Source organism: Triticum aestivum, chromosome 5D (genome assembly GCF_018294505.1).
Source record: "Triticum aestivum cultivar Chinese Spring chromosome 5D, IWGSC CS RefSeq v2.1, whole genome shotgun sequence".
Taxonomy (NCBI): Eukaryota; Viridiplantae; Streptophyta; class Magnoliopsida; order Poales; family Poaceae; genus Triticum; species Triticum aestivum.
Window position 1 is genome coordinate 162,962,120 of NC_057808.1, and position 10,040 is coordinate 162,972,159.

Sequence of the window (10,040 nt, forward strand, 5' to 3'; positions counted from 1 at the left end):
AACAGTCTGTAGTAATCTGTATCAAACGTATACTTCTGTAACTCCAAAAAATCTGAAATAAATTGGTGGACGGTTGGAATTTGTCTATTAATCATCTTAAAAAAGAATCAACCTAAAATCACTCTCCAGTAAACAATGGCAGCTAATCTCGTGAGCGCTAAAGTTTCTGTTTTTTACAGCAAGATCATAAAGACTTCACCCAAGTCTTCCCAAAGGTTCTACTTGGCACAAACACTAATTTAAAACATAAAACCACATCTAAACATAAGCTAGATGAATTATTTATTACTAAACAGAAACAAAAAATAAAATTGGGTTGCCTCCCAACAAGCGCTATCGTTTAACGCCCCTAGCTAGGCATAAAGGCAAGACTAGATCTAGGTATTATCATCTTTGGTATGCAATCCATAAGTGGCTCTCATAAATAAGGTAATTTAATTTTCTTTCTAGGAAAGTGTTACATGCCTTTCCTTAATGGAAATTGGAATCTAATATTTCCTTCTTTCATATCAATAATTGTACCAATCGTTCTAAGGAAAGGTCTACCAAGAATAATAGGACATGTAGGATTGCAATCTATATCAAGAACAATAAAATCTACGGGCACATAATTCCTATTTGCAACAATAAGAACATCATTAATCCTTCCCATAGGTTTCTTAATGGTGAAATCCGCAAGGTGCAAGTTTAAAGAGCAATCATCAAATTCACGGAAACCTAACACATCACACAAAAATTTCGGAATCGTGGAAACACTAGCACCCAAATCACACAAAGCATACCATTTCTGATCTTTCATATTAATTTTAATAGTAGGTTCCCACTCATCATAAAGTTTTCTAGGGATAGAGACTTCTAATTCAAGCTTTTCTTCATAAGATTGCATTAAAGCATCAACGATATGTTTAGTAAAAGCTTTATTTTGATCATAAGCATGAGGAGAATTTAACACGGATTGCAACAAGGAAATGCAATCTATTAAAGAAAAATTATCATAATTAAATTCCTTAAAATCCAAAATAGTGGGTTCATTGCTATGTAAAGTTTTGACCTCTTCAATCCCACTTTTACCAATTTTTGCATCAAGATCTAAAAACTCCGGATCATTGGGACGCCTCTTAACTAAAGTTGGATCATCTCCAGTCCCATCATTATCAAGATTCATATTGCAAAACAAATATTTAACGAGAGACACATCAATCACTTTTAGATCTTCATCCTTATTATCATGAAAACTAGAAGAATACGCTTTCATAAAGCATTTTTTAGCATGCATCCTAGCGGTTCTTTCTTTGCACTCATCAATGGAAATTCTCATAGCTTTGAGAGACTCATTGATATCATGCTTAGGTGGAATAGATCTAAGTTTCAAAGAATCAACATCAAGAGAAATTCTATCCACGTTCCTAGCCAACTCATCAATCTTAGGCAATTTTTCTTCAAGCAAAACATTGAAATTCTTTTGCGAAATCATAAATTCTTTAACACTAGTCTCAAAATCAGAGGGCATCTTATTAAAATTTCCATAAGAGTTGTTGTAGGAATTACCATAATTATTAGAGGAATTACTAGGAAACATCCTACGATTAAAGTTTCCTCGATAAGCATTGTTACCAAAATTGTTCCTACCAAGAAAATTCACATCCATAGATTCATTATTATTCTCAATCAAGTCAGACAAAGGCATATCATTAAGAAACACTTTTATTAGCAAACAATTTCATAAGTTCATCCATCTTTCCACTCACAACATTAATCTCTTCTATCGCATGAACCTTTTTACTAGTAGATCTTTCGGTGTGCCATTGAGAATAATTAACCGTAATATTATCTAGGAGTTTCATAGCTTCTCCTAAAGTGATTTCCATAAAAATGCCTCCCGCGGCCGAATCTAAAAGATTTCTAGAAGCAAAATTCAATCCGGCATAAAAAAATTGTATAATCATCCATAAATTCAAACCATGTGTAGGACAATTACGTATCATTAATTTCATCCTCTCCCAATCTTGTGCAACATGTTCATGGTCAAGTTGTTTAAAATTCATAATATCGTTTCTAAGAGAGATGATTTTAGTGGGAGGAAAATACTTAGAGATAAAAGCATGTTTGCACTTATTCCATGAATCAATACTATTTTTAGGCAAAGACGAAAACCAAGTTTTAGCACGATCTCTAAGCGAAAATGGAGATAGCTTTAATTTAACAATATCATTATCCACATCTTTCTTCTTTTGCGTATCACAAATCAACAAAGTTGTTTAGATGTGTAGTGGCATCTTCACTAGGAAGGCCAGAGAATTGATCTTTCATGACAAGATTCAGCCAAGCGGCATTAATTTCACAAGATTCAGCATCGGTAATAGGAGCAATCGGAGTGCTAAGAAAATCATTGTTGTTGGTATTGGAAAAATCACACAATTTAGTATTATCTTGAGCCATCGTGACAAACAATCCAACACACAATCACACAGGAAGCAAGCGAAAAGGAGGCGAAGGGAAAAAGAGGGCGAACAAAACGACAAAGGTGAAGTGGGGGAGAGGAAAACGAGAGGCAAATGGCAAATAATGTAATGCGAGGGATAAGAGTTTGTGATAGATCGAACGGCCTATATTGCAGGATGGCAGGCACACCATCATCACCAACTCTGCTTTTTATAAGAGTATATATGGAATGATGATTCATTTTTGTGTGTATAAACTTAGAAGGTTTGAACTGAGACAAAGCTAACATGCGAAGTAAATAAACACATAGGGTCTACATACACAATTTATCTTAGCCACTCCAATAGTACGTCCACTACACATTCACGTATTTCACATCTTTCTACATCTACGGGAACCTACGAAAGGGTTAACGTAAATTGCCTCTCTCTCTCCTCCCTGATTTTCATGGTGGTGGGCCCCTTCCTCCCCCGATCTACAATCAACAGCTCACACGTTTCACATTACATTAATTACGTAACTAGGATTACGTAGGTGTAGCATTACTCGTCCTAAAAAACCCAACTAAGCCAACCTCCCAGCATATCGCGCGGGAAAAGACCCGGCCGCGCCGTTTTAGTCGGGATTACCGGATTACTAGTAGTAGTATCGATGGACCGCGCAAAGCACCAAGTTTTTTTTTAGGGGGCGAAGCACCAAGTTTAAAAGGAAAAATGGTGGTACACTCACAGCACCCCTCTCGCGGTTTCATTGCACCCCACACACGTTCGGTCCTGCACACGGCTCACGCAAACGGAACGCGTTTCGGCTTGCCTCTTCACTAACACGTGGGACTGCACTTGGAGAAACCGACCATGCGCCAAACTCCCCCCGCCCACCGCACGAAAATCCCCCCCAAAAATTCCCCCCAAATCTCAAATTCAACCGTCCTTCGGTCCACTAGCCAATAATATTCCCCAACCCCCCCCCCCACCCCGGCCCCCTCCAATCCATTCGCTCCGCCAAAGCCGCCCTCCCCGTCGCGTCGATACGTCGGCACCGCGGTTCATCGAGGGGACGCACGGCGATCCTCTCGCTCCCACAGTACGCTCTCGTAGACTACCGTCCTCTAGCCGCGCCGCCACCGCTCACGACGTTCTTGTGGAGACGCACGACGGTCAGCACCGCCATCGCTGGTGATGTTTGTGTGGAGACGCACGGCGGTCAGCTTATCCCACGGTACGCGCATTCTAGACTGAGGCCCCGTGCATGTTGGTGTAGCGCTGAATGTTTGCTGATAGACATTGTTAATCTCACTGTTTTCCAAAGTAGTTTACAGTCAATATGATTTGCTTAAGAAGCTTCCTTGCCCTATTCTGCACTCAATCTGCTTAGCTGAGATGGCATGCCAAGCCCGATTAGTTGCTAAAATATCCTGCCATATATTTATTGTGACGTAGATTGCCATGGTCTAGTAGCCAATCTGTTAGGTGAAATAGGTCTACACTGTTTTATACTCGATCTTTGTTGCTGAGATGGCCTTCGATAGTTTGATGGTTGTGTGCTCGGCCTCATTGACTTCTGAAACAGCCTGCCATAATTTAGCACTCAAATCTGTTTGCTGAATTAGTTTTACATATATTTCGTTACTTAGATCTGCTCGTCCAAATATCTTGCCATAGCTTTAGACATCGACCTAGGTATTTTTTTCCGGACTTCATAAAAAAGCGTATATGTTTTTCCTGTAATATCTAGTAGAAGAACTAATTTGTATGTCTAATAGATGGACAGGACTTGGATAACTTCTGATCGAAGATTCTCCGCTGCATATGTCGAGGGGGTTGAAAACTTCATGAACTTTATCAGAGCTGAGTACGGTGGTCCGAAATCAGATGTGCTCTGCCCGTGTAGGAGTTGTATGAATTCAGTTACAAGACCCTAGTCAACTGTGCAAAATCATCTACACTTGTATGGATGTCGGTCTCATATACTAGGTGGGTTCATTATGGTGAAGCTGTGAACGTCAATGTTACTGACTATGTGGAAGCAGCAGATCACCATCTTGATCTGTCTGATGCTCAGGTGGAAGAGGAGGAGGAGGTGGTGGTGGCGGAGCCAGTGAGTTTGACCAACATTGAAACAATGCTACGAAATGCTCGTGCATTTCATGAACTTTCACCTGCAGAAGAAAAACGGCGGGCCCGCATGTTGGAACAATGCAACATGGCTATCACCCCAGGAAATAAGCTGTCAGTATTCTCAGCTATGGTCACCTTTCTTTAGGTGAAGACATCTGAGTGGATGACCAACAAATCATTTGATGCGATGTTGGCTGCTTTCTGCAAATCTTTCCCAGATGCGTCTGAGCTGCCACACACCTACAATAAAATGAAGAATTTCCTTCGTGCAGTTGGAATTGGATATGATATGATCCATGTTTGTGAGAATAATTATGTTCTATTCCGGAAGGATTATGCCAACCTAAGTGAATGCCCAAAATGCAAATCATCAAGATGGAAAGATGGCGATGCTGTGAAGAGGATTCCTCATAATGTTCTGAGACATTTTCCAATTATACAAGATTGGAGAGGTTGTTTCATGATGCTGAAACAAGAGATGATGTACTGTGGCATTCTAGGAACCAGGAGTACAGAGATCGGAATGTAATGAGCCATCCATCTCATGGTAGTGACTGGAAAAGCTTCAATCAGAAACACAAAAAGTTTCCTGCTGACCCAAGAAACATTAGACTTGGCTTAGCTTCAAATGGATTTAACCCATTTGGCCACCAGAGTGCCACATATAGCATGTGGCCAGTGTTTGTTATCCCTTACAACATGCCTCCAAATGTCTGCACCAAAGAATCAAACTACATGATGGCCTTGCTCATCCTAGGTCCAAAAAGTCCTGGAAAGGATTTTGGTTTATTCATGGAGCCTCTTGTGGAGGAACTTCAACAGCTATGGAGGGGTGTTCTCACTCGAGACCTATATAGCAGCCCACCAGCTAATCTTTCTGCATGCTATTATAATTTGGTGCATCCATGATTATCTGGCTTTGGGCACTATGTCAGGGCAAATGACACATGGTTACAATGCATGTGTTCGCTGTAACAAGAATCCGCTGTCATACGCAATACTTAGCAAGATCTGTAACATTGGACACCGCCGTTTCCTTGCCAAGGACAAGACGCGTCCTACAAAATACTGAAGACATGTGTTCAATGCAAAGCATGAAAACCGTGATGCGCCAAAGAGGCTCACCGCCGATGAGTTGCAAGTGGAATTGGAGAAGGTCAGGCATATTACACCAGGAAACCATCCTGGTAATGGTAGCGGGAAAAGGAAGTGTGGCAGGGCAGAAGAGAGATTATTGTTTACCCGCAGGTCCACTTTGTGGGACTTGGAGTACTGGAAAGATTTGGATCTGCGGCATAATCTTGATGTGATGTAGATCGAGAAAAATATATGTGACAGCATTATCGGCACACTTCTTAATATTGAAGGCAAGACGAAAGGTACCTTAAAATCTAGGATTGATTTGACACACCTGGGTATCAGAAAGGATTTGCAGCTGGAAGATGAAGGTAAACCACAGGGTATGGCACCAGCTGTGTACGTCTTGGACAAGGTAAAAAGAAAAGAATTCTACGAGGTCCTATCACGTGTGAGATTCCCACATGGATTTGCTTCCAACCCTGAAAGGAGAGTCAGTGCAGATGGAAACAAGGTACAAGGGTTGAAAACTCATGACTGCCGTGTCCTACTTCAAAGGGTTTTACCTGTTATCCTTAGAGGATTGGGCCGCCCTGACTTATACAGAGCAGTTGCAGAGTTGGGACAATTCTTCAGGGAACTTTGCAGTAGAAATACCAGTGTAGATGCTTTGGAGCGTCTTAGAGACAAGATACCAACTATCATATGCGACCTTGAGAAGATATATCCTCCAGCCTTCTTTGATGTGATGCTGCATTTGGCTGTTCATCTACCTGATGAGGCACTACTTAGAGGTCCAGTACAGTATGGCTGGATGTACCCTATTGAAAGGCGGCTAGGCACTTTCAACGGCTATGTTAGGAACAGAGCTAGACCCAAGGGTTCCATTGCAGAGGCCTACATTGCTACAGAAGCGTTGACATTCTGCTCAAAATACATTGAAACACTTGATCAGCTTAGCAAAGAGGTGGGTGAAGACAATCCCGGGCTTAATGTTTTCGATTATTCTGTTCGAGTTACAGGGAAGAGTCGACAAGAGGACAAACCTAAAGATTTTGGACAAAATGGTTTGGTATGTGTTGAATAACTGTCCTGAGATACTACCTTATATCAAGTAAGTGCTAAGTACTGTAGCTTATACACCGTAATCTACTAAACTTGCAGCACATTCTTATATATTTAGATGTTTGATGCGATCACTATGTTGTGCAGCATCTACAAAAAGGAGTTACTGCCGCAAAATCCAAGAAACATTGACAAACTAGTTATGGCAGGATTTGGAAATGGTTCAGGAGCCATGTAAGCTTTTGAACTGCACTGTCAGTTTTTAAATATATTGAGTACATAAGATGATCAGCTTGTCTATTTTCTAACCATAGGTTAAGAAGATGTGGGAGGATGGGCAGACAGTTGATGATGCCCTTTACGCACTAGCAATGGGTCCTGATACTCGGGTAAGACATTATGAATCTTGCATTGTTGGAGATGTGCGCTACAACACCCTTGCACGTGACGAAGGCAGGAAGACACAAAACATTGCCATCATAAGCACGGATACGTACGATAGAGAGACAACTGAAATGTATGCTAACATAACAGACATTGTTCAGTTGCATTATATCTCCGGTTTCGAGGATCATCGGTGTGTGGTTCTGTTGTGCTGTCATTGGTATATCCTGTTTTCTAGGATTGAAAGCCCCAGAGATGATGATTATTTCAAATCCATCAATGTCAAGGCAGTGTACCAGACCAACGAGCCTTTTAATTTGGCAAATCAAGCAACACAGATATTTTTCTTGGAAGACACATTTGCACGTAGCGATGACTGGAGAGTATTGCAAAGGTTTGAGCAGAGGAATTTGTTTAATGAAGTTGCACAACAAGATGATGCTTACACTGCTCCTGATGTACAAGATTCCATAGATGTTCCTAATATCTTTGAGAACCATCACGTTAATGACGCTGGCGAAAAGATTGCCTATCATGCTGTGGACGTACAAGAGTTGATCAAGAAGAAGCCAACGTTCGAGGACATTGAGGATGAAGAAGAAGATGACACTGTTGGGAATTACAATTCATACTGATACACATGGCGAAGATGTTGACGCTGCTGCTGTGGATGATGATTAGATTGCTTTTGTCGTATTTTCCTATCAGAAGACGTTTTTTTATCTGCTATGTCAAATTGTGTTTGCTATGACAACTGAAACCTGATGAACGTGTTGTTTAGTATTTTGCTGTGAGAACATCACTTGTTATGTATGTTCATTTGTGGTTGGTGATTGTATGACGACTAAAACATGATGACATTGTTGTTTAGTTGTACTCATATTTGGCTGTGAAACTTGAATTTGATGACATAGTTTGTTGTTGGACTGCAATTTGCTCGACGTCTTCGAATGGGAACAAAGCTGACCCGACAGGGCCTTTGCTAATTTATTTATTTACTTATTACCAAAAGGGCCTCTGCTATTTATTTATTTATGAGCAAAAGGGGATACCCCCTGATTTCCGTTAATATAAATCATTAGATGTTCACAACACTATGCCCAGCCTGCTACACAGGTTTCATTCATTACTAGTTTCAGCAAAGTGCTCATGTCATAGCCACTGAATATATCACGAGTGCTACATACACTGCAAATAAAGAGACAATCATCCTACAGAGCACATCGATTTTTCCCATTATCTTCACAAGCTCTTTCATCTCCTCATTGCTGTCAAGGCCGTTCAGCAGTTGTTGCTTGGCCATGATCAGAGGAACTGAATCTTTAACCTTCTGCTCTGCATCTTCCTCTTCTATCGTTCCTTCAGTTACTTGTCCAACACCCCAACCTGCTGGTATTAGGATTCCTCAGCTAACCAAATAATCAGCATAGTTGCATTCCCCCACATCAGCAACTTCCCCGAAATACAAATCACACGAATCTTCCCTTTTTTGCACGAATCAAATTGGAAGATCATCAACCAACTATTAAAAAATCAGCAATTGAAAGCAGCAGAACAACACTTAAACACCCCATGATTCGGGCATTTGTATAAGACTCGGCCAGGGTTGAGGATTGTGGTTGAGACACGATGGATGACTTTGTGTGATTTGTAGCAGTGGCATCACCCTAATGGCAGCGGGTTGCGATGAGGAACCGGCTGGGGTGCGTGTGTCGACGGGGGTGTGATGAGACCCACAGGCGATGGCACGGGTGGTGACTTGGCGCATATCTGGTTGTTTCCTGCTGAAGAGCAGGTGGACGAGCAGCCAGCGGACATGGTTGCTGCGGCCAGAGCTTTTGATGCTAGGCAGAGTAAGTAGAGAAGAGGAGAAGTGAACGTTGGATATGTCAGTTTCATTACTTGCAGAGTAGCATAGCACCATATGTAGTCATAGTCTAGGTTTGGATTCGAACCAGCTACAGGAACACGTCTCTCTTTTTTCTAAAACTTAGCAATGTCTTTTTACTGGTACACTAGCTTGTTCTGTACGCCTTCTCAAGTCTTTGATTTTCTTTCTTTTTTTGGGAGGAAGGAAGGAGGACAAAATTGAGAGTTCCTGGGACTTGAACCCAAGACCTCTCGGTTGAAAACCAAGGGTGCTAGTCACTCATGTGGCAAATGTTCCCTGGGAGGAGGACGGCAGACAAACACATTTTCCTTGCAGTTTTAGTTGCGACGCAAGATCGAATGGTCGCAGTTTCGGGAATGTTATCAGGCGAACGAGCCAAGTTTTTCTTTTCTTCCTATATATAAAAAAGTATGCTACTGTGTTGGCTTAGTCAATAAAGGATTGTGCCAACCTTGACCGTTGGATTGACATTCAACGTCTGTCGTATTTCTTCAGTCTCTTCTTCCTCCAGCCGCCAAAGCCAAACCAGCGCCGGCGGGACCGCCTGCTCCCGCCTCCCACGGCTGGTTGTGCTGCCGCGCATGCATCATGGCCACATCGCACCCTAAAACTCTACGCATCTTCCCCGGCTCTTTTTCGTTCCCGTCCGAGGCCTCACTATCGTCCTCCGCCTTGGTTCGCTCACTGCGGTGCCGCCCTCTGGTGTTGTCAACATGTCAACAATCGAGAGGAATAAGGAGATGGTTGTACATGGTGAGGATGACAGTAGGGACCCAGCAGCGCGCGCAGTAATTTTGTTTTTTTGGGACAGAGAAGGGTATCAAATGGGTTGTGCGGCAGCTATGGCCCGTCTAGCCCAGGCTTTTATTTCATATGTTTACCACATGACCAGCCCACTTTGTTTTTTTCCTTTCTGAAAATGGCTAGCCTAGCTATTTTGTCTTTTGCAGAATAACCAACGTGGGCCTACTTGCTTTTCTACGCCCTGCTGGGCCGGAAATCTTTCAAGACGAGGAGGGATGCATTCGGGCTTGCCTAGAAAATGGGCTATAAGTAATAAGAAA